The following is a 22,611-nucleotide window of genomic DNA, read 5'->3' as shown; positions in this document are numbered from 1 at the left end:
TCCAATATAGACATTGCTAACATTCTGGAGTATTTGGCAGAGCTTCTACATACAGGCCTGTCCTATTCCTCCATCAAGATACATGCATCAGCTATTTCAGCAGAATACAGCTTTGACCCACCTGTCTTTTCACATCCTTTACTCAGGCAGTTCCTCAGAGGGATCAAGAATGTAAAACCTCCTAGGAAACCACCATTGCCAGCTTGGGATTTGAACTTTGTGCTGGAAAAGTTGACACTCGCACCTTTTGAACCAGCAGCAACAGCAGACCTGCAGCACCTATCGTGGAAAACTGCTTTCCTACTGGCAATAACCTCAGCAAGAAGGGTTTCTGAACTTCAGGCCCTAATGGCAGTACAACCCTTCCTAATCTTCCACCAAGATAGTGTCCATGAGGACTAATCCTACATTTATGCCTAAGGTGGTATCCAGAGTGTCTTTAAACCAGGCAATCCACCTTCCTACCTTCTTCCCAAACCCACAAAACAGAGGGGAAAGAATGCTGCATACCTTGGATGTACATAGACAGCTACGCTACTACCTGGACAGAACAAAAAGTAACAGAAAAACTGACCAGCTGTTTGTAGCCTATGCAACAGGAAGGGAAGGAAAAGCGATTTCCAAACGGACAATCTCCAAATGGATAGGAAATTGCATACGATTCTGTTACTCCTTTCATGGAAAACCAATTCCACAGAACATAAGGCCTCATTCTACAAGGGCAACAGCCACTACCACAGCCTTCTTACGAGGAGTGGCAACCAAGGACATTATTGAGGCGGCTACTTGGACCTCCGTGCATACATTTGCCAAGCATTATAATTTACCTCTGTATTCCAGATCCCGAGCAGGGTTTGCCACTGCTGTACTGCAAGGGATCCTAACCACACCATAATCTATTCTTCCTCCTCCCCTAGTTGGCTATGGTATTCTACCCAGTTGTTATGACTGCAGATGCATCCATGAAGGACATAGTACAGATGTCCTTCATGGATGCATCTGCAGTCATAACAACTGGGTTGTCCTGTCGTCAGGCAGCCCTTCAGTCGGCGGATTCCAAAGTCCGGGTCCGGCTTCGGCTGATGTCGCACTTCACCCGCCGTCATCTCTGTTGGTCTTCGGGTATAAAGGCATCAGCCGACGCCATTTTCCTCAGTCTTTCTTGCCGCGTGGCGCCCGAAGCAGAAGCTGTTCGCAAGTGCCGGTCGGTCGGATCCAGAGATTACTTCTACCGAATACTACTTCGAAGACTTCTAAAGCTAAGTACCGCGTTGGGGACTCTTTCTTGCCTCAGCCGATGTCAGAAAAAGTTAATAATTGTTTAACCTGTGGGAAACAAATACCTCATAAAGATTTATACTCTTATTGTCTGCCTTGTTTAGGCCCAGCCCATGACGTAGCAGCCTGTTCGGCCTGTGCTTCATTCAACCGACGAACGCTTAGGCGTCGGTCGGAGTTTGCTGAACAGTTTTTCGGTTCTGATTTTGCGTATATTATGCCGTCGGATCCTCCGACTACCCAAACTGCTAAAACGCAAAGATAAAGACCGACACTGCATGATCCGCGGTTTCGCCGAAACCATGGTTAAGCAAACATGAGTGTCTCGGTTTCGCGAAACCGAAAACTGATCAAAGTACAGCTGAATCTATCACTACCACTGAGGCCCCTGCTACTTCTCTTGAATCGGCCTCAGAAATTTTATCCACTACGGTGGTTGCCACTGACTTATCAGACACCATTCCCTTGGATGTCTCTACCCCAGCACGTGGTGCTGCTAGGCCTCCAGCAGCCATGTCCATTAAGGCCTTTGCCAGGGCTAAAGCAGCCAAAACTACTAAAACAGTGCCTGTTAAACCCCCTACAAACAGGCCCTCTTCTAGTTCACAAATGCTTACTCTGGCAGAAGATTTAATTTCATTAATTAGGGGATCTCAATCTCACCCAGACAGGGCCTCTCAGCCCCCAGAGAAGAGACCTAGGGCAGAGCCCCCCAAGCCTGTGTCCTCTGATGATTCTGCCGATGAATCAGACATAACAGACCAGCCAGAGGCTCCTTTCTCCAATTATGAAGACTCAGATGCTGAAGAATCCATTCCAGCTGCTTCCCCACCAGAAGAATTCTCCTTTGGGGAAACCTTACATGCTATGCGAGAGCAGTTCCAATGGCAGCAGCAGGATTTCTCAGACTCCAGAAAAAGACTTAGGACCTTTCTGCACCTTCCACAGCACAGGCCCTTAGCTATACCTCCTGTCCTCTCTGTGGTGGACGATGCCTTCAATGATGTCTGCTCTGCACCAGATTCTTTACCTCCAGCCCCTGCCAAACCAGACAGATTTTACAGGGTACCAGACACTCATCACTACCTTTACAAGGCCCCACTTGCAGACCCCGAAACTATATCCCAGGGTCCCAGGGCAGTAGCCTCGACCACAGCTAAAAACCCTATTCCTTCTGAAAGGGAAGCCAGGTCATTAGACAGATAGGGCAAAAAAGTCTACACCTCAGCTACTCTCTCAGCTAGAGCTTTAAACTGTCAGTTTCACATGATACAATACCAAGAGTTTATGCTTGATCAGTTAACAAAAAGCTATCCTCTGATGACTCTATTGATAAGAAATATGTATTAGAAATGGTAAATAACATACAACAGGTTAGTAACCATTCCTTAAAATGTGGCTATGATGCACTGGAGGCTTCATTTAGATCAGCCATGACTGGCACAGTGATAAGAAGACATGCATGGCTAAGGGAACAAGCCTTACCGGATCATGTTAAAGCTAAGTTATTAGATGCTCCTATGGATAAGACCAGCTTGTTTGGTACACCTGCCCAGCAGGTAATGAAGAAAATGGAAGAAAAGGCAAAATCTGTTCAAACGGTTAAAGATTTCTTGCAGGTTCAACCCCTAAGGTTTAGCAGGAACTGGCCTGCCAAAAATTGGTCCTTTCCTGACTCCACAAGATCCCAAAGGGGCAGGAGTAGACGTTCCAGAGGCAGAAACCAATCCAGAGGAGGTGCCTACAGAGGACGACAGTGGCAAGGTAACAACAGAGGCACAGACACAACCACTGCCACTACAACAACACAACCACAGTGACTTACCTCTAAATCCGCCTACCAGGGAACAAATAGCAGCTCCATTAGGCGGCAAATTAACCTTATTTTCGAAGAACTGGCACTATATCACAAAAGACAAGTGGATTTTACAAACCATAGATCAAGGTTACGGTTCCACTTCCACACTTTACCAGTCAAAGAGGAATGCCAAATCTACCTCCAAATCAAAAACAGAGGCTCTACAACAGATAATGCAATTAGCAAACATGAGAGCTGTGGAAAGAGTGCCAACAACAGAACAAGGAAGAGGATTCTACTCCAGACTATTCCTAGTTCCAAGAAAGGAAAAAAGTTGGAGACGTATTCTCGACCTGTCCACCTTAAATACATACATCATTGTCCCAAAATTCAAAATGCTGACCCTACAGCAACTTCTTCCCATGCTGGGCAAGGAGTGTTGGCTGGTAACTCTAGATCTCAAGGAGGCATACCTGCACGTCCCCATTCGACCAATCTGCAGAAGATACCTCAGATTTCTTGCAGGATCAGAGCATTATCAATTCTCAGCATTGCCCTTTGGCTTATCTACTGCGCCCAGAGTATTCACCCACTGCAGACTACAGGGAATTCAAATTAACCCATACCTGGACGACTGCCTGCTACAAGGGGACAACAAAAGCAAGCTGACAACAGATTTACAAAGGGTCATTTACTTGCTACAAGCACTGGGATACACAGTCAATTTACAAAAATCAAGGCAGATACCATCCCAAACAAGGACATTCTTGGGCGCGGAATTGGACACAGTAAGACAAATGGCATTCCTAACTGCAGAAAAACAAAAAGAACTCCCTCTTTACTTCTTGGCTCTAACAAAACAGAACAAGTTAACAGCAAGAAAAGTACTGCAGGCCTTGGGCTTCATGGCATCATGCATAATCTTGGTCCCACTTGCCAGACTACATATGAGAAAACTACAGTGGTACCTAAAGAATTTATGGTCCCAACACAGGCACAGCCTAGAAACAGAAATTCCACTAATTCCATGCTTAAAACAGGAGTTCCTATGGTGGGCTCAAGCATGCCAGTCAAACCCAGGTCTACCCTTTCGCAGATGTCAAGCAAACCAGACCATCACAACAGATGCTTCAGACCTAGGATGGGGGGCCCACATGCTGGACAAATGCGTGCAAGGATTGTGGACGCAGGATCAACTTCACCTGCACATCAACCTAAAAGAAATGCTGGCAGTAAAACTGGCAATCCAAAAGTTCAGACCATTTCTCAAAGAGGGCCAGTTGATGATAAGGACAGACAACACCACAGTCATGTGGTACATCAACAAACACGGAGGCACTCATTCATACCCCCTATGCAGAATGACTTTGGAGCTGTGGAACCTGGCACTCAGCTACAACATCCAGTTACAGGCAATATTTGCCGGGAAAGGAGAATACTCTAGCAGACATATTAAGCAGAACCACATCGGATGCCCACGAATGGATGCTACACCCGGACATCTTCAAGACCATCTCAAAGAAATGGGGAATGCCTCAGATAGATCTATTCGCTTCCCCTCTCAATCACCAGCTCAAAAAATTCTGCACAAGGACATTCCACCCACTGGCATGGAAAGTGGATTCGCTCTCCTTCAGCTGGAAAGGCCTAACAGCATATGCATTCCCACCTCTTCCCTTGATACACAAGGTATTACTAAAAATCAAGGAAGAACGTCCAAGGATAATCCTGATAGCTCCAAACTGGCCAAGACAACACTGGTACCCACTGCTGAGGAGCATGTCTCGAACAATATGTGGCCAATACCCCTGATGCCTTTGATGTCAACTCAGAACAACTACAGCATCATGCATCCAAACCTAAAAACGTTGCAACTGACTGCATGGAACATCACATAGCAGCAGCTAATCCAGAACTTTCCCAAAGAGTTAAAGATATTATTCTTGAAGCCCGCAGACCTTCAACAAGAAGGAACTATGCAGGAAAATGGAAAAGGTTTGTCATTTGGAGTACTGAAAGAGGAAAAGATGTGTCAAACATAGATATGCCTAACATTCTGGAGTATTTGGCAGAACTTCTACATACAGGCCTGTCTTACTCCTCCATCAAGATACATGCATCAGCTATATCAGCAGAATACAGCTTTGATCCACCTGTCTTTTCACATCCTTTACTCAGGCAGTTCCTCAGAGGAATCAAGAATGTAAAACCTCCAAGGAAACCACCATTGCCAGCTTGGGACTTGAACTTTGTGCTAGAAAAGTTGACACTATCACCCTTTGAACCAGCAGCAACAGCAGACCTACAGCATCTATCGTGGAAAACTGCTTTCCTACTGGCAATAACCTCAGCCAGGAGGGTTTCTGAACTTCAGGCCCTAATGGCAGTACAGCCCTTCCTAATCTTCCACCAAGATAGAGTGTCCATGAGGACTAATCCTACATTTATGCCTAAGGTGGTATCCAGAGTGTCTTTAAACCAGGCAATCCACCTACCTACCTTCTTTCCCAACCCACAAAACAGAGGGGAAAGAATACTGCATACCTTGGATGTACATAGACAGCTACGCTACTACCTGGACAGAACAAAAAGTAGCAGAAAAACTGACCAGCTTTTTGTAGCCTATGCAACAGGAAGGGAAGGAAAAGCTATTTCCAAACAGACAATCTCCAAATGGATAGGAAATTGCATACGATTCTGTTACTCCTTCCATGGAAAACCAATTCCACAGAACATAAGACCTCATTCTACAAGGGCAACAGCCACTACCACAGCCTTCTTATGAGGAGTGGCAACCAAAGACATTATTGAGGCGGCTACTTGGACCTCCGTGCATACATTTGCCAAGCATTATAATTTGCCTCTATATTCCAGATCCCGAGCAGGGTTTGCCTCTGCTGTACTGCAAGGGATCCTAAACACACCATAATCTAGTTTTTCCTCCTCCCCAAGTTGGCTATGGTATTCTACCCAGTTGTTATGACTGCAGATGCATCCATGAAGGACATAGTACAGTTTTGTACCTACCATAAATGTAGATGTCCGAACTGGATAGCATCTGCAGTCAGGATTACCCTCCCTCCTTCCCCTCTGTGGTACTCCTAGGGTGTTTACCCTCCTAATAGCTAGCTGGTGGGGGGAGTCTTTTATGGTGTATTTGTTTGTATATATGTACATACATGCTTATTTTTGTGTTTACCTCTATCTTTTTGGAAACATTGGCATTTATCCAAATTTTAGCCTTCAAGAGGGTAACTGGCATCTGGGGCAAGAAACACTGAGGAAAATGGCGTCGGCTGATGCCTTTATACCCGAAGACCAACAGAGATGACGCCGGGTGAAGTGCGACATAAGCGAAGCGGACCGGACTTTGGAATCCGGCCGACTGAAGGGCTGCCTGACGACAGGACAACCCAGTTGTTATGACTGCAGATGCTATCCAGTTCGGACATCTACATTTATGGTAGGTACAAAACTGTACTTTTTGTACCTACCATAAATGTAGATGTCGAACTGATAGCATCTGCAGTCAGGATTACCTCCCTCCTTCCCTCTGTGGTACTCCTAGGTATTTACCCTCCTAATAGCTAGCTGGCGAGTCTCTTATGGTGTATTTGTTTGTATATATGTACATACCTGCTTATTTTTGTGTTTGCCTTCTATCTTTTGGAAACATTGGCATTTACCCAAAATTTAGCCTTCCAAGAGGGCAACTGGCATCTGGGGCAAGAAACACTGAGGAAAATGGCGTCGGCTGATGCCTTTATACCCGAAGACCAACAGAGATGACGTCGGGTGAAGTGCGACATCAGCGAAGCGGGCCGGACTTTGGAATCCGGCCGACCGAAGGGCTGCCTGACGACAGGACAACCCAGTTGTTATGACTGCAGATGCTATCCAGTTCGGACATCTACATTGATGGTAGGTACAAAACTGTACTTTCTCAGGATTTATCGGACACTATCCCTTTGGATATTTCTACCCCTGCACGTGGAGCTGCTAGGCCTCCTGCATCCATGTCGATTAAGGCCTTTGCCAGGGCTAAAGCAGCAAAAACTTCCAAAACTGTGCCTGCTAAGACCCCCTCTCACAGACCCAGTTCTAGTTCACAAATGCTTAGTCTAGCAGAGGATCTCATTTCTTTGTTCCGGGGATCTCAACCACTTCCAGACAGGGCCATTCACCCTCCTCCAGAGAAGAGGACTAGAGTAGAGCCCCCTGAACCAGTTTCTTCAGATGGCTCCTCTGATGAATCAGATAATACAGACCCTCCAGAGGCCCCCTTTTCTCCTTATGAGGACTCTGATGCAGAAGAGTCCATTCCTTCTGCCTCTCCGCCTGAGGAATTTTCTTTTGGGGAAACCTTGCATGCTATGAGGGAACAATTTCAATGGCAGGGCCAGGATTTTTCAGACTCTAGGAAAAGGCTTAGAACCTTTTTGCATTTGCCACAGCATAGGCCTTTAGCCATTCCTCCAGTACTTACTGTTGTGGATGATGCTTTTAATGATGCTTGTACTGCTCCTGACTCTCTTCCTCCGGCCCCTGCTAAGCCCGATAGGTACTACAGGGTTCGGACACACATTATCATTTGTATAAGGCCCCTTTTGCAGATCGAAACTATATCCCAGGGCCCAAGGCTGTAGCAGCTACCTCTACCAAAACCCCTCCCTCTGAAAGGGAATCCAGGGCCTTAGAGATGGGGTAAAAAGTTTACACTTCTGCTACTCTTTCAGCTAGGGCCTTGAACTGTCAATTCCACATGATCCAGTATCAGGAATTTATGTTAGACCAGTTAACTAAAAAGCTGTCCTAAGATGAACCATTAGACAAAAAATCTGTTCAGGAAATGGTACATAACATTCAGCAGGTCAGTAATCATTCCTTAAAATGCGGCTATGATGCGCTGGAGGCTTCCTTTAGATCAGCCATGACTGGCACAGTGATCAGAAGACATGCATGGTTAAAAGAGCAGGCCTTACCAGACCATGTCAAATCAAAGCTACTAGATGCTCCCATGGACAAGATCAATTTGTTTGGCTCTCCTGCACAGCAGGTGCTGAAGAAGATGGAAGAGAAAGCAAAATCTGTCCAGACAGTTAGATTTCTTACAGGTCCAACCTCCAAGGTTTAGCAGGAATTGGCCCTCCAAGAATTGGTCCTTTCCAGACACCTCCAGAGCTCAGAGAGGCAGGAATAGGCGCTCAAGAGGCAGAGGTCAATCCAGAGGTGCCTACAGGGGACGTCAGTGGCAGGCTAACAACCAGCGGGGTACAGCCACAGATACAGCCACCACCACTACTACAGGACAATCACAGTGACTTGGCTCTGGCACCGCCTACCAGGGAACAACTAGAAGCACCCTTAGGCGGGAAGCTAGCCTTATTTTCAGTAAACTGGCATTACATCACAAGAGACAAGTGGATTTTGCAGACAGTAGACCAAGGTTACCGGTTTCACTTCCATACTCTACCAAGGAAGAGAGGAATGCCAAACCTACCTCCAAATCAAAAGGCAGAAGCTCTAAAACAAATAACTCACTTAGTAAGGATGAGAGCTGTAGAAAAAGTACCATCTATCGAGCAAGGCCAAGGATTTTACTCCAGGCTGTTCCTGGTACCAAGAAAAGAAAACCAATGGAGACCTATTCTCGACCTGTCCGCTTTAAACACATACCTCATTGTCCCAAAATTCAAAATGCTGACCCTACAGCAGCTTCTTCCCATGTTGGGCAAGGAGTCTTGGCTGGTAACTCTAGATCTCAAGGAGGCATACCTGCACGTCCCCATACGACCAAATTGCAGAAGATACCTCAGATTTCTTGCAGGATCAGAGCATTATCAATTCTCAGCATTGCCCTTTGGCTTATCTACTGCGCCCAGAGTGTTCACGAAATGCCTGGCATCAGTAATTGCTCATTGCAGGCTTCAGGGAATCCAAATCTACCCTTACCTGGACGACTGCCTGTTACAAGCGGACAACAAAAACAAGCTAGCAGAAGACTTGAAAAGGGTCATTTATCTACTGCAAGCCCTGGGATACACAGTCAATACAAAAAAGTCAAGGCTGATACCATCCCAAAGGATGACCTTTTTGGGTGCAGAGCTGGACACATCAAAACAAATGGCATTCCTAACTGTAGAAAAACAGGAGCAACTCCCTCTCTACTTCTTGGCATTAACAAAGCAGAACCAGCTAACAGCAAGAAAAGTCCTGCAAGCCTTGGGTTTCATGGCATCCTGCATAATATTGGTTCCACATGCCAGACTGCATATGAGAAAATTACAGTGGTACTTAAGGAATTTATGGTCTCAGCACAAGCACAGCCTAGAAACCCAAATTCCAATAATCCCATGCCTGAAGCAAGAATTCCAATGGTGGGCTCAGGCCTGTCAATCAAACAAAGGACTGCCCTTCTACAGCACTCAACCAAGCCAGACCATCACAACAGACGCATCAGACCTCGGTTGGGGGGCCCACATGCTGGACAAGTGCATACAAGGCTTATGGACTCAGGACCAGCTGCACCTACACATAAATCAAAAGGAAATGCTGGCAGTAAAACTGGCAATTCAGACATTCAGACCATTTCTTCGACAAGGTCAACTGTTGATAAGGACAGACAACACCACAGTTATGTGGTACATCAACAAACAGGGAGGCACACATTCGTACCCTCTATGCCGGATGGCAATGGACCTCTGGAATGTGGCCCTGAGCTACAACATTCAGTTACAAGCAATTTTTGTACCAGGAAAAGAAAACATTCTAGCAGACATTCTAAGCAGAACTACCACGGATGCCCACGAATGGATGCTGCATCCGGACATCTTCAAAACCATTACAAGAAAATGGGGACTACCAGAAATAGACTTATTTGCATCCCCACGCAATCACCAACTGAAGAAATTCTGCACAAGGACGTACCACCCACTTGCTTGGAAAGTGGACTCCCTATCTTTCAGTTGGAAAAACCTGGCAGCATATGCATTCCCACCTCTTCCTTTGATGCACAAGGTGCTATTGAAGATCAAAGAGGAACGTTCAAGGATCATCCTGATAGCTCCAGACTGGCCAAGGCAACATTGGTACCCATTACTGAGGAGCATGTCTCGGGAACAAATATGGCCTCTACCCCTAGTTCCCTTACTGTTAACACAGAACAACTACAACACCCTGCATCCAAACCTGAAAACACTGCAGCTGACTGCCTGGAACATTGCATAAGACCAGATAACCCAAATTTATCCCAAAGGGTTAAAGACATTATCTTGGAGGCTCGCAGACCCTTAACAAGGAAAAATTATTCAGCAAAATGGAAAAGATATCACATTTGGAGTACTGCAAAATGAGAAAAAGTGTCACTGGTAAACATAGCCAACATCCTGGAATACTTGGCAGAGCTCTTCCACAATGGCCTGTCCTATTCTTCCATTAAGATTCATGCATCAGCTATTTCAGCAGAATACGACTTGGATCCTCCAGTCTTCTCACATCCTCTGCTCAGGCAGTTTCTGAGAGGAATTAAAAATGTAAAACCACCAAGGAAGCCACCATTGCCAGCATGGGACTTGAACTTTGTGCTAGAAAAGTTGACACTCCCTCCTTTCGAACCAGCAGCAACAGCAGAATTACAATACTTATCTTGGAAAACTGCTTTCCTGCTTGCAATCACTTCAGCAAGAAGGGTATCTGAGCTACAGGCATTAATGGCAGTACAGCCCTTCCTGATCTTCCATCAAGATAGAGTGTCCATGAGAACAAATCCTACTTTTATGCCAAAGGTGGTCTCCAGAGTATCTTTAAATCAGGCTATCCACCTACCTACATTCTTCCCCAACCCACAGAACAGGGGAGAAAGACTGTTGCATACCATGGATGTACATAGACAATTACGCTACTACCTGGACAGGACCAAGGGCAATAGAAAAACTGACCAGCTACTGGTAGCATATGCAACAGGAATGGAAGGAAAAGCAATTTCAAAACAGACAATCTCTAAGTGGATAGGAAATTGCATTAGATTTTGTTACTCCTACCATGGGAAGAAAACTCCAGAAAACATCAGGCCTCACTCTACAAGGGCTACAGCCACTACCACAGCTTTTCTACAGGTGGCTACCAAAGACATTTTAGAGGCTGCTACTTGGAGCTCCGTGCATACATTTGCCAAGCATTATAATTTACCTTTATGCTCCAGATCCCGAGCAGGTTTTGCCACTGCTGTTTTGCAAGGGATCCTAACTACACCATAATCTTTTCTCCTCCTCCCCCAGTTTGGCTATGGTATTCTACCCATTTGTAAGGACTGCAGATGCATCCTTGAAGGACATAGTACAGTTTTGTACCTACCATAAATGTAGATGTCCGATAGGCATGCATCTGCAGTCAGGATTACCCACCCTCCTTCCCCTCTGTGGTACTCCTAGGGTATTTGCCCATCTTGTAGCTAGCTGGGGGAATCTATTATGGTGTATTTGTTTGTATATATGTACATACATGCTTATTTTTTGTTTGCTCTCTGCTATTTGGAACCATTTGCATTTATCCAAATTTAGCCTTCCTAGAGGGCACCTGGCATCTGGGGCAAGAAACACTGAGGAAAATGGCGTCGGCTGATGCCTTTATACCCGAATAACTGCAGCTATGACGTCGGGTGAAGTGCGACACCAGCCGAGGCCAGACCCAGACTTTGGAATCCGGACGACCGAAGGGCTGCCTGACGACAGGACAACCCATTTGTAAGGACTGCAGATGCATGCCTATCGGACATCTACATTTATGGTAGGTACAAAACTGTACTTTCTTTGTGTTTCACTGTTGCAGTCATTACATTTGGGTAATCTGCTGGCAGGTTGCCCTCAGTCGGCCTGATTAAGAAAGTCTTGGGTCCTGCGTCGGTTGCTGTCCCTTCTTCCATGACGTCGGGTCGTCAGGGGTATAAAACATGCAGCCAACACCATTACCTCAGTCTTTCTTGCTGCGCAATGCCCGAAGCAGAAGCAGTTCACAAGAGCTGGTCGGCCGACTCCTGAAATTTTCGTTTTCGAGTTTCAGATCCGAAGTCTTCAACAAAGCTAAGTACCCCGTTGGGGAAACTTTTTCTTGCTCCAAACCGATGTCAGTAAAAGTTAACAATTGTATTTCTTGTGGAAAGCAAATACTTCATAAAGATTTCTATTCATTCTGCATTCCTTGCCTAGGCCCTGACCACAACGTGCCTTGCTGCCGGATGTTCTTTGGGTTTCACTGTTGCAGTCATTACATTTGGGTAATTCTGCTTGCACGTTGCCCTCAGTCGGCCTGAATTCCAAAGTCTTGGGTCCTGCGTCGGCTGCTGTCGCCCCTTCCCTGACGTCAGGTCGTCAGGGGAATAAAAGAAGCAGCCAACGCCATTTTCTTTAGTCTTTCTTGCCGCGTGGTGCCCGAAGCAAAAGCAGTTCACAAGTGCCGGTCGGCCGACTCCTGAGATTTTCGTCTTCGAATTTCAGATCCAAAGTCTTCATTAAAGTAAGTACCCTGTTGGGGAAACTTTTTTCTTGCTCCAGACAGATGTCAGAAAAAGTTAATAATTGTTTTTCTTGTGGAAAGCAAATACCTCATAAGGACTTTCATTCTTACTGTATTCCTTGCCTAGACCCTGACAATAACGTTTCAAGTTGTCGGTTTTGTGCTAGATTTAACCAACGCACTGATGTTCTTCATTCCACATTGCTGCAGTCCTAACTATTGGGTAGTCCGCTGTCCAGTCGGCCCGAATACCAAAGTATATGGCTGACGTCGGTCAGGGCGCATTAAACTGACGTCAGTACGTCAGGGTACTAATGCGCATGACCGACGCCATATCCCCAGTCTTTTTTGCCGCATGGTCCGATGCAGAAGCAGTTTTGCGAGTGCAGGTTGGCGTTCTGAAATTTTCTGAAGTCGGAGTTTCAGACCGAATCAAAGTTGGCTAAGTACCCGTTAGGGAACATTTTGGTTTTTCTTGCCTCAGTATTTAACGGATGTCAGAAAAAGTGAATAACTGTATTTCTTGTGGGAAACAGATACCTCATAGGGATTACCATACCTTGTGTATACCTTGTTTAGGGCCTGAGCACGGCGTTGTTGGATGCCGCTCTTGTGCTAGATTTAACAAACGCACTATTAAGAGAAGGTTGGACTGTGCCAGGTTAGTGTTTGGGAAGCGTTGTAATTATAAAATGCCGTCGGATGCTCCGGCCGCTTCGTCCAAAAAGCGCCAAGGACAAAGCGAAGCCTAGGGTTGATGAACCGGCAGTCCCGGACGTCGGTTCTTTAGAAGGCTCAGTGGAGCCAGAGGTTTTGCCAGGAGTTTCTTTGGAGTCTCAGGCAGAGACTTTACTGTTACAGGATGTGCCTTCTCAGGAGGTAGGCCAGGCTGAGGGGCTTCTCAGGTAACTGTTCTTCCCTCTCTTCCCAAGGTAGTTAGAGCCTCTCCTTCTGTTTCCAAAACTTCTTTGAGAGGTAGGCCAAGTTTAGCTTCAGTGAGGGTTTCTCCTAGCACTTCAGGTTCTGTGCCTAAGAAACATATGCTTAAAATGGCAGAAGATTTGATTACTATGATTAGAGGTTCTATGCCCCCTCCTGATAAGAGGCCTAGGGTGGAACCTGAGTTTGAGAGTTTTGAACAGTGTTCAGAGGCTTCTGAGTCTTCTGGAAGACTTGCAGGAGTTTCCTCCTTATTCTGATTCTGATGTGGATGATTCCACTCCTACAGCTTCTCCTCCTGAGGATTTCTCATTTTCAGAGACTCTTCATTCCATGAGGGAGCACTTTAAATGGGAAGGCCAAGATTACTCTGATTCCAGGAATAGGCTTAGGGAATTCTTGTTTTTACCCCAGCATAGGCCCTTAGCTATACCTCCTGTGTTGAATGTGGTGGAAGATGTTTTTGCAGAGGCTTCCCTGAACCCTGATTCTTTGCCTCCTGCTCCTGTTAAACCTGATAGGTACTATAGGGTGCCTGAAGCTCATAAGTATCTTTTTAAGAGTCCTAGGGCAGACCCGGAAACTGTTTCTCAGGGACCTAAAGGTGTTAAGGCCTCTGTTGTTAAAAACCCTGTTCCCACTGATAAAGAGGCAAGGGCTTTGGATAGATGGGGAAAGAAAGTGTATACTTCTTCCACTTTAGCCATGAGGCGTTGAATTGTCAGTTCCACATGCTAAAATATCAAAATTATCTCCTTTCACAATTGAAATCTAAGGTGGATGCTTTGGCGGAAGGTATTGAGTGTAAAGAGTTGCTGGATTTAGTTCATGTGTCTGAACAAGTGGGTAAGCATTCTTTGCAATGTGGTTTTGATGCTGTACAGGCCTCCTCGAGGGTGGCTGCCACTAGTTCTGTTCTTCGCAGGCATGCCTGGTTGAGGGATCAGAATTTAGCTGAGCATGTTAAGACAAGGATTTTGGATGCTCCTTTACAGTCTGATGTGTTGTTTGGTTCGCCTGTGGAAGCAGTTTTAAAGAAAATGGAGGACAAAGCTAAGTCTATGCAAACTGTTAAAGATTTTTGCAGGTGCAGCCACCAAGTTTAGTAGAAATTGGCCTACTAAGGGATGGACATATCCTGCTTATGATTCCCAGTCTAGGGGTAGGTCTAGGCGTGGTAGGGGCAGAGCTCAAGGTTCTTTTAGGCCTAGAACGGGAGTTCACCTGCTCAGACTTCTGGTGAGGGCAGGGGTCAGTCCTTTCGTAAACAGACCCAATGACCTGCCTTTTCAGCTGCCAGTAGATTCTCGTCTGGCAGCTCCTTTGGGAGGAAGACTGTCTCTTTTCAAAGAAAATTGGGATTTAATTACTCAAGACAGATGGGTGTTGGATATCATTCACCACGGTTACAGGTTTTATTTCCATACATTGCCCCTTTCAAAGGCATGCCAGACGTTCCTCCTCCACAAAGGAAAGAGGCTCACAAGCAAATTTCTCTGTTACTCCAAATAGGGGCCATTCAGCCAGTCCCTGTATCAGAAAGGGGCCTAGGATTTTATTCTCGCCTGTTCCTAGTACCAAAGAAGGGGAACACGTGGAGACCAATTTTGGATTTATCTATCCTCAACACTTATCTGGACATTCCCAAGTTCAAGATGTTGACGTTACAACAGCTTTTACCTCTGCTGGGCAAAGATCACTGGATGGTAACTTTAGATCTCAAGGAAGCTTACCTTCATGTGCCTATAAGACTAAGTTGCAGGAAGTATCTGCGTTTCGAGCTGGAAATTCTCATTATCAGTTCTCTGCATTGCCCTTTGGCTTATCTACTGCCAGAGTATTCACAAAGGTTCTGGCCCCAGTGATAGCTTACTTCAGGCTAAAAGGAATTCAAATCTATCCTTACTTGGGCGACTGCCTGATTCTGGCTCAAGAAAAGGAAGACCTTCTACAGCATCTGGAATATGTTATAGCAGTGCTAAGATGCCTAGGGTATTCTGTGAGCGAAATAAAGTCCAGTCTAGTACCCTCTCAAGACATGTGCTTTCTGGGTGTGAGACTGAATACAGCAGCCCAGATGGCCTTTTTAACCCCGGACAAACAAAAGAGTCTATCCCTTTACTTCCATCAACTATCTCATCAGTCCGTGCTGACTGCAAGGACAGTCCTTCAAGCATTAGGGTTCATGGCATCTTGTATTCTGGTGCTTCCCAATGCCAAACTGCATATGAGGAAGCTGCAATGGTATCTCAAAATGTATGGACACAGCACTGCCAGGATTTGGACACTGTCATTCAAATAATACCTTGCCTTCAAAAAGAATTTTTGTGGTGGGCTCAGGAATGTCACCTAAACAAGGGACTCTCTGTGACCCGGCCAGAGGCGAGTCAGATTTTAACGACAGATGCCTCGGACATTGCTTGGGAGCTCATCTAAATGGAAAGTGGATACAAGACAAGTGGCCTGCCAGACTACAGCATCTACATATCAACATGAAGGAGATGTTAGCAGTCCAGTTTGCATTAATGGCTTTCAAGGAGTTACTTCTTCCAGGGCAGGTGTTGATTCTAACAGACAACACAACTGTCATGTGGTACATCAACAAACAAGGGGAACACATTCTTATCCTCTATGCAGGCAAGCAATGATTTTATGGGAGACTGCGCTCAGCTTGCAACTAACTCTTCAGGCAAGGTTTCTGCCGGGAGCACAGAACTCCTTAGCAGATGTGTTAAGCAGACAAATCATGGATCCCCACAGTGGAAACTGGATCTTCATGTATTTCAGAAATTGACAGTGTCATGGGGAACTCCAGACATAGATCTGTTCGCTTCTCCACTAAACCACCAGCTGCCAAAGTTTTGCACAAAGGGGTTTCATCACACAGCTTGGAAAGTGGATGCTCTTTCTTTCAGTTGGAAAAATCTTCATGTGTATGCCTTTCCACCTCTGCCTCTTCTTCCAAAGGTGCTCTTAAAGGTCAGACAAGACAAGCCAAGGATGATTTTAATAGCTCCAGATTGGCCTCGCAACACTGGTACCCACTACTAAGGAGTCTGGTAAGGAAGCCTCCATGGCCTTTACCTTTGATTCCACATCTGTTATCTCAGAAGGACGGTCATCTGCTCAATGTCAAGCTTCACTCTCTTCATCTGACAGCCTGGCATATTCTGTGTTGAAACACAGCAGGTCTCAACTTCCTCAACAAGTTTTAAATGTGATTATGGAAGCTAGAAGACCTAGTACAAGGAAAGTGTACAGAAAAATGGAAGAGATTTTTATTTTGGAGTACAGCAAAGAATTTGGAGATTTCTGAGCCTAATTTGAGTGTGGCTCTTCAATATCTTACTGAGTTATTGGACAAAGGTTTGTCCTTCTCTTCCATTAAGATTCATGCTGCAGCAATTTCAGCTCACTATGATTGTGACCCACCATTGTTTTCGCATCCTTTGTTCAAGCAGTTTCTTAGAGGGGCAAAGAATATAAGACCCCCGTAGAGCTCCTACTCCTGCTTGGGATCTCAATTTTGTGTTGGAAAAACTTACTCTACAACCTTTTGAGCCTGCGGCTACTGCTGAATTGAAATACTTGTCATGGAAGACTGCTTTTTTGTTGGCTATTACTTCTGCAAGACGGGTGTCTGAGTTGCAGGCCCTTATGGCAGTAGAGCCCTTTTTGATTTTCCATAAGGATAGGGTATCATTACGTACTAATCCTTCCTTTATGCCTAAGGTGGTTTCTAGTGTGGCTTTAAACCAAACTATTCATTTGCCTACTTTTTATGCAGACCCCAAAATAAAGGGGAAAAGATTTTGCACACTTTAGATGTACACAGGCAATTGCGTTATTATTTAAGCAGGACTAAGGATTTTAGGCAGTCTCAGCAGTTGTTTGTTTCTTTTGCTTTGAGTTCAGGGCAAGCCTGTGTCAAAACAAACTATTTCTAGGTGGATTGGGTTTTGCATTGCATTTTGTTATTCCCATCATGGCAAGGAGATTCCAGCTGGGATTAGGCCTCATTCCACTAGGGCTACTGCCACTTCAACAGCATTTCTAAGGGGTGGCAACTAAGGATATTTTGGAGGCAGCTACTTGGAGTTCAGTACATACTTTCTCTAAGCATTATCACCTTCCTCTCTACTCTAAGTCTAGGGCTGGTTTTGCCACAGCTATTTTGCAAGGCATGTTGTCAGCTCCTGCTTCTTTATGATTTGCCAGCCTCCCTTACCTCTGCTTTGGGATTCTACCCAATAGTTAGGACTGCAGCAATGTGGAATGAAGAACATAGTACAGTTTTGTACCTACCATAAATGTAGATGTTCGAGGATCCACATTGCTGCAGTCCAATTTACCCTCCCTCCTTCCCTCTGTGTTTAGGGGTGGTTGTGTAGGTGAGGTTATATGCTGATAATTTTGTATATATTGTACATATTTTTGGTGCAGGTATATTGGGCCTTGTCTTTTTAGGGTCTTCTGACATCTGGGGCAAGAAAAGACTGAGGATATGGCGTCGGTCATGCGCATTAGTACCCTGACGTACTGACGTCAGTCTAATGCGCCCTGACCGACGTCAGCCATATACTTTGGTATTCGGGCCGACTGGACAGCGGACTACCCAATAGTTAGGACTGCAGCAATGTGGATCCTCGAACATCTACATTTATGGTAGGTACAAAACTGTACTTTAAGCGTCGGTATGATTTTGCATTAAACTATTTTGGACGCAGGTTTTAATTATCCAGAAATGTCGTCGGATAGCCATCCGACTACCGGAGTTCACAAAAAACTCAAAGAAAAGCATAGACAACCGAGGCCCAAAACCAATGACGAAGCTTCTTCTAAACCAGTCGCCGGTTCTCAGTGAGGCGCTTTCGCAGCCCCTGACGCCCGCTACTTTAGAGTCGCAGGCCGCTACCAACTCCCATGTGGAGTCAGCTATGCCGCTGGAAGCTCAAGGTATTGGAGCCTCGGACACTATTCCTTCAGATGGGTCAGGAGCCACTGAGCAGACACCGGCTTCTGAGGGTGTATTCAGACCTAAACATCTATACATTAAACTGACTTCAACTTCAAAGGCAAAGACAAAGAAACTCAAGAGCCACGTGGGGACAAGCCTCCATGCCCAAAACACAGATGCTCACAATGGCCGAAGACTTGATTACCTTGATCAGGGGTTCCCATCCCCCTCCTGATAAGAGGCCTAGGCAAGAGACAGACTATGAATCTTCAGATCAGGTTTCTATTTCTTCTGATTCCTTTTCTGAGCAGGAATATTCTATTCCCCCCTATGAGAGGATTCTGATACTGAAGAATCTATTCCTTCACCGTCTCCTCCAGAGGCCTATTCTTTTGGGGAAACCTTGCATACCATGAGGGAGCACTTCCACTGGGAGAGCCAAGATTTTTCAGAATCTAAAAAGAGGCTCCGGGACTTCCTTTTACTACCTCAACACAGGCCTTTAGCCATTCCACCTGTGACATTGTAGATTGTGTTTTCAGAGTCTAGTTTGACCTTTGACTCCTTACCTCCTGCTCCTGTTAAGCCTGAAAGATATTACAGGGCTCCTGACTCATAAATTCCTTTTCAGAAACCCTGCTGCAGACCCAGAAACTATTTCACAGGGTCCTAAAGGGGTTAAGGCTTCTGCTGCAAAAAACCGTACCCCCTCTGACAGAGATTCAAGGGCACTGGATAGATGGGGAAAAAAGGTTTACACATCTGCTTCCTTGGCTATAAGGGCCTTAAACTGTCAGTTTCATATGCTTAAATATCAGCAACATGTCATGGTATTGCTTAAACAGAAAATGTTATTAAATTCAGAATGTGCAGAAAACAAGGAAATGCAGGATTTATTGCATGCAGCTGAACAAGTTGGAAAACATATTTTGCAATGTGAGTTTGATTCTCTGGAGGCCTCCTGCAGGGCCGCAGTTACGGGTTCTGTAATTAGGAGGCATGCTTGGTTAAAGGAACAAATTCTGCCTGATCATGTCAAAGTTTAATTATTAGATGCACCTTTACAGCATGATACTTGGTTTGGTATTAAGGCAGAAGAGGTGTTAAAGAAAATGGAGGACAAAGCTAAATCTATGCAAACTGTCAAAGATTTTTTACAAGTACAGCCACCTAGGTTTAGCAGACACTGGCCTACAAAGAATTGGTCCTTTCCTGTGTCAGACAGACCTCAAAGGGACAGATCCAGGCGCCCTAGAGGCAGACCCCAGGTGCAAGGTTCATACAGGTCAAAGCAATGGGGTGCTTCTACCTCCAAAAGTGGAAAAGACAAATCACAACCTTACAGGAAACAGTCCCAATGACTTCCCCCTGCCTGCACCAAGCACTTATTTCCTGGCAGCACCCTTAGGGGGAAAATTAGCACTTTATTCTCAAAGCTGACACATTATAACCCAGGACAAATGGGTTCTAAATATTGTGTCACAAGGCTACAAGTTCCATTTCCATACCCTGCCATAGGCAAACTGCTGGCCAGATCTGCCAAAAAATCAATGGGCAGAGGCACAAAAACAAGTCTCATCCCTCATGGACATGGGCGCCATTCAACAAGTCCCAGAGCAAGAGCAGGGACAAGGATTTTCATCGTGTGACACTGCTGCAGTCATTACACTTGGGTTTTCCTGCCGTCAGGCGGTTCCCCAGTCGCCTGAGTTCCAAAGTCTTGGTCCGGCGTCGGTTGCTGTCGCTTCTTCCCTGATGTCAGTGCGCCAGGGGGATATAAGATGCAGCCAACGCCATTTTCTCCAGTCTTTCTTGCCACACGGTGCCCGAAGCAGAAGCAGTTGGCAAGTGCCGGTAGGCCAACTCCTGAGATTTTCATACCGAATCCAGATCCGAAGTCTTCTAAAAAGCTAAGTACCCCGTTGGGGAAACTTTTTCTTGCCTCAGACCGATGTCAGTAAAAGTTAATTATATTTCTTGTGGGAAGCAAATACCTCATAAGGATTTCCACTCCTACTGTATCCCATGCCTAGGCCCTGACCACGACGTCACTGGTTGTCGGTTTTGTGCTAGGTTTAACAAGCGCACTATTAAATGTCTGTTTGATTTTGCCCAACATTATTTTGGCAGAAAATTTAATTACACTATGCCGTCGGAACTTCCGATGACCGGAATTCATAAAAAGCGCAAGGACAAGGACAGGCTTCCGAGGCCCAAGACTGACGACGAGGCCTCTTCTAGGCCGGTCGCCGGTTTTCAACGAGGTGCCTACGCAGCCCCTGACGACCACTTCAATAGAACCACAGACTGCCTCCGGCTCCACGTGGAGCTGGCTGGGCCTTCGGACACCCCTGCAATTCAAATTACCGAACTTAATCCTACAGAGGGACCTGAAGTAGCTGAACATTCCACACCTTCAGAGGGTGTTTTCAGACCTACCCAGTTAACAATTAAACCCTCTGTTAAGTCTAAGCCTCCCATAAAAGCAAAGAAACAGACACAGCAATCTTCAGGGCAGGCTTCCATGCCCAAGAAACAAATGCTAAAAATGGCCGAAGACCTAATCAACCCTGATCAGAGGGTTCCAACTCACTCCAGATAAAAGGCCCAGACAAGAAGCAGACTATGAATCTTCAGACCAGGTGTCCATTTCCTCTGACTCATCCTCAGACCTAGGGTATTCCTTACCCCCTTATGAGGATTCTGATGCTGAGGAATCCATTCCATCAGCCTCTCCGCCTGAGGACTACTCCTTTGGGGAGACCTTACATACCATGAGGGAACATTTCCACTGGGAAGGCCAGGATTACTCAGAATCCAAGAAAAGGCTCAGAGATTTCCTATTATTGCCTCAACACAGACCCCTTGCTATTCCGCCAGTGTTAGATATTGTGGATGATGTATACACTGAATCCAGCTTAAACCCTGACTCCTTACCACCAGCCCCAGTTAAGACAGATAGATATTAGAGTCCCTGACTCTCACAAATTTCTATACAAAAGCCCTTTTGCTGACCCTGAAACTATTTCTCAGGGACCCAAATGGATTAAAGCCGCATCAGCTAAAAACCCAGTCCCCTTTGACAGAGATTCTAGAGCATTAGACAGATGGGGCAAGAAAGTTTATACATCTGCAACTTTAGCCATGGGAGCCTTAAATTGCCAGTTTCACATGCTAAAATATCAGCAATTTTTATTGTCTCAGTTGAAACAAAAGATGCTTCCAGATTCAGATCCTCCTAATTTGAAAGAAATGCATGATTTATTGCATGCAGCTGAACAAGTGGGAAAACATACTTTGCAATGTGGATGTCCTTCATGGATGCATCTGCAGTCATAACAACTGGGTTGTCCTGTCGTCAGGCAGCCCTTCAGTCGGCCGGATTCCAAAGTCCGGGTCCGGCTTCGGCTGATGTCGCACTTCACCCGACGTCATCTCTGTTGGTCTTCGGGTATAAAGGCATCAGCCGACGCCATTTTCCTCAGTCTTTCTTGCTGCGTGGCGAAGCAGAAGCTGTTCGCAAGTGCCGGTCGGTCGGATCCAGAGATTACTTCTACCGAATACTACTTCGAAGACTTCTAAAGCTAAGTACCCCGTTGGGGACTCTTTCTTGCCTCAGCCGATGTCAGAAAAAGTTAATAATTGTTTAACCTGTGGGAAACAAATACCTCATAAAGATTTCCACTCTTATTGTCTGCCTTGTTTAGGCCCAGCCCACGACGTAGCAGCCTGTTCGGCCTGTGCTTCTTTCAACCGACGAACGCTTAGGCGTCGGTCGGAGTTTGCTGAACAGTTTTCGGTTCTGATTTTGCGTACATTATGCCGCCGGATCCTCCGACTTCCCATTCTGCCAAAAACGCAAAGATAAAGACCGACACCGCGATCCGGTTTCGGCCGAAACCATGGTTAAGCAAACGCGAGTGTCTCGGTTTCGGCGAAACCGAGAAAACTGATCAAAGTACAGCTGAATCTATCTCTACAACTGAGGCCCCTGCTACCACTCTTGAATCGGCCTCAGAAATTTTAACCACTACGGTGGTTGCCACTGACTTATCAGACACCATTCCCTTGGATGTCTCTACCCCAGCACGTGGTGCTGCTAGGCCTCCAGCAACCATGTCCATTAAGG

At 45.8% G+C, this 22,611-nt stretch overlaps 1 protein-coding gene across 1 annotated transcript in view; it reads left to right on the top strand.

Moving 5' to 3' along the window:
* SCML2 (Scm polycomb group protein like 2) overlaps positions 1 to 22,611 on the top strand; it is a 2,608,432-nt gene that overhangs the window by 935,025 nt on the left and 1,650,796 nt on the right. The gene's annotated exons all lie outside the window — the stretch shown is intronic.

Source organism: Protopterus annectens, chromosome 5.part1 (genome assembly GCF_019279795.1).
Source record: "Protopterus annectens isolate FY-2018-M chromosome 5.part1, PAN1.0, whole genome shotgun sequence".
NCBI classification, from domain to species: domain Eukaryota; kingdom Metazoa; phylum Chordata; order Ceratodontiformes; family Protopteridae; genus Protopterus; species Protopterus annectens.
Note: the sequence above shows the minus strand (reverse complement) of the source record. Positions and strands in the feature narration are given on the sequence as shown.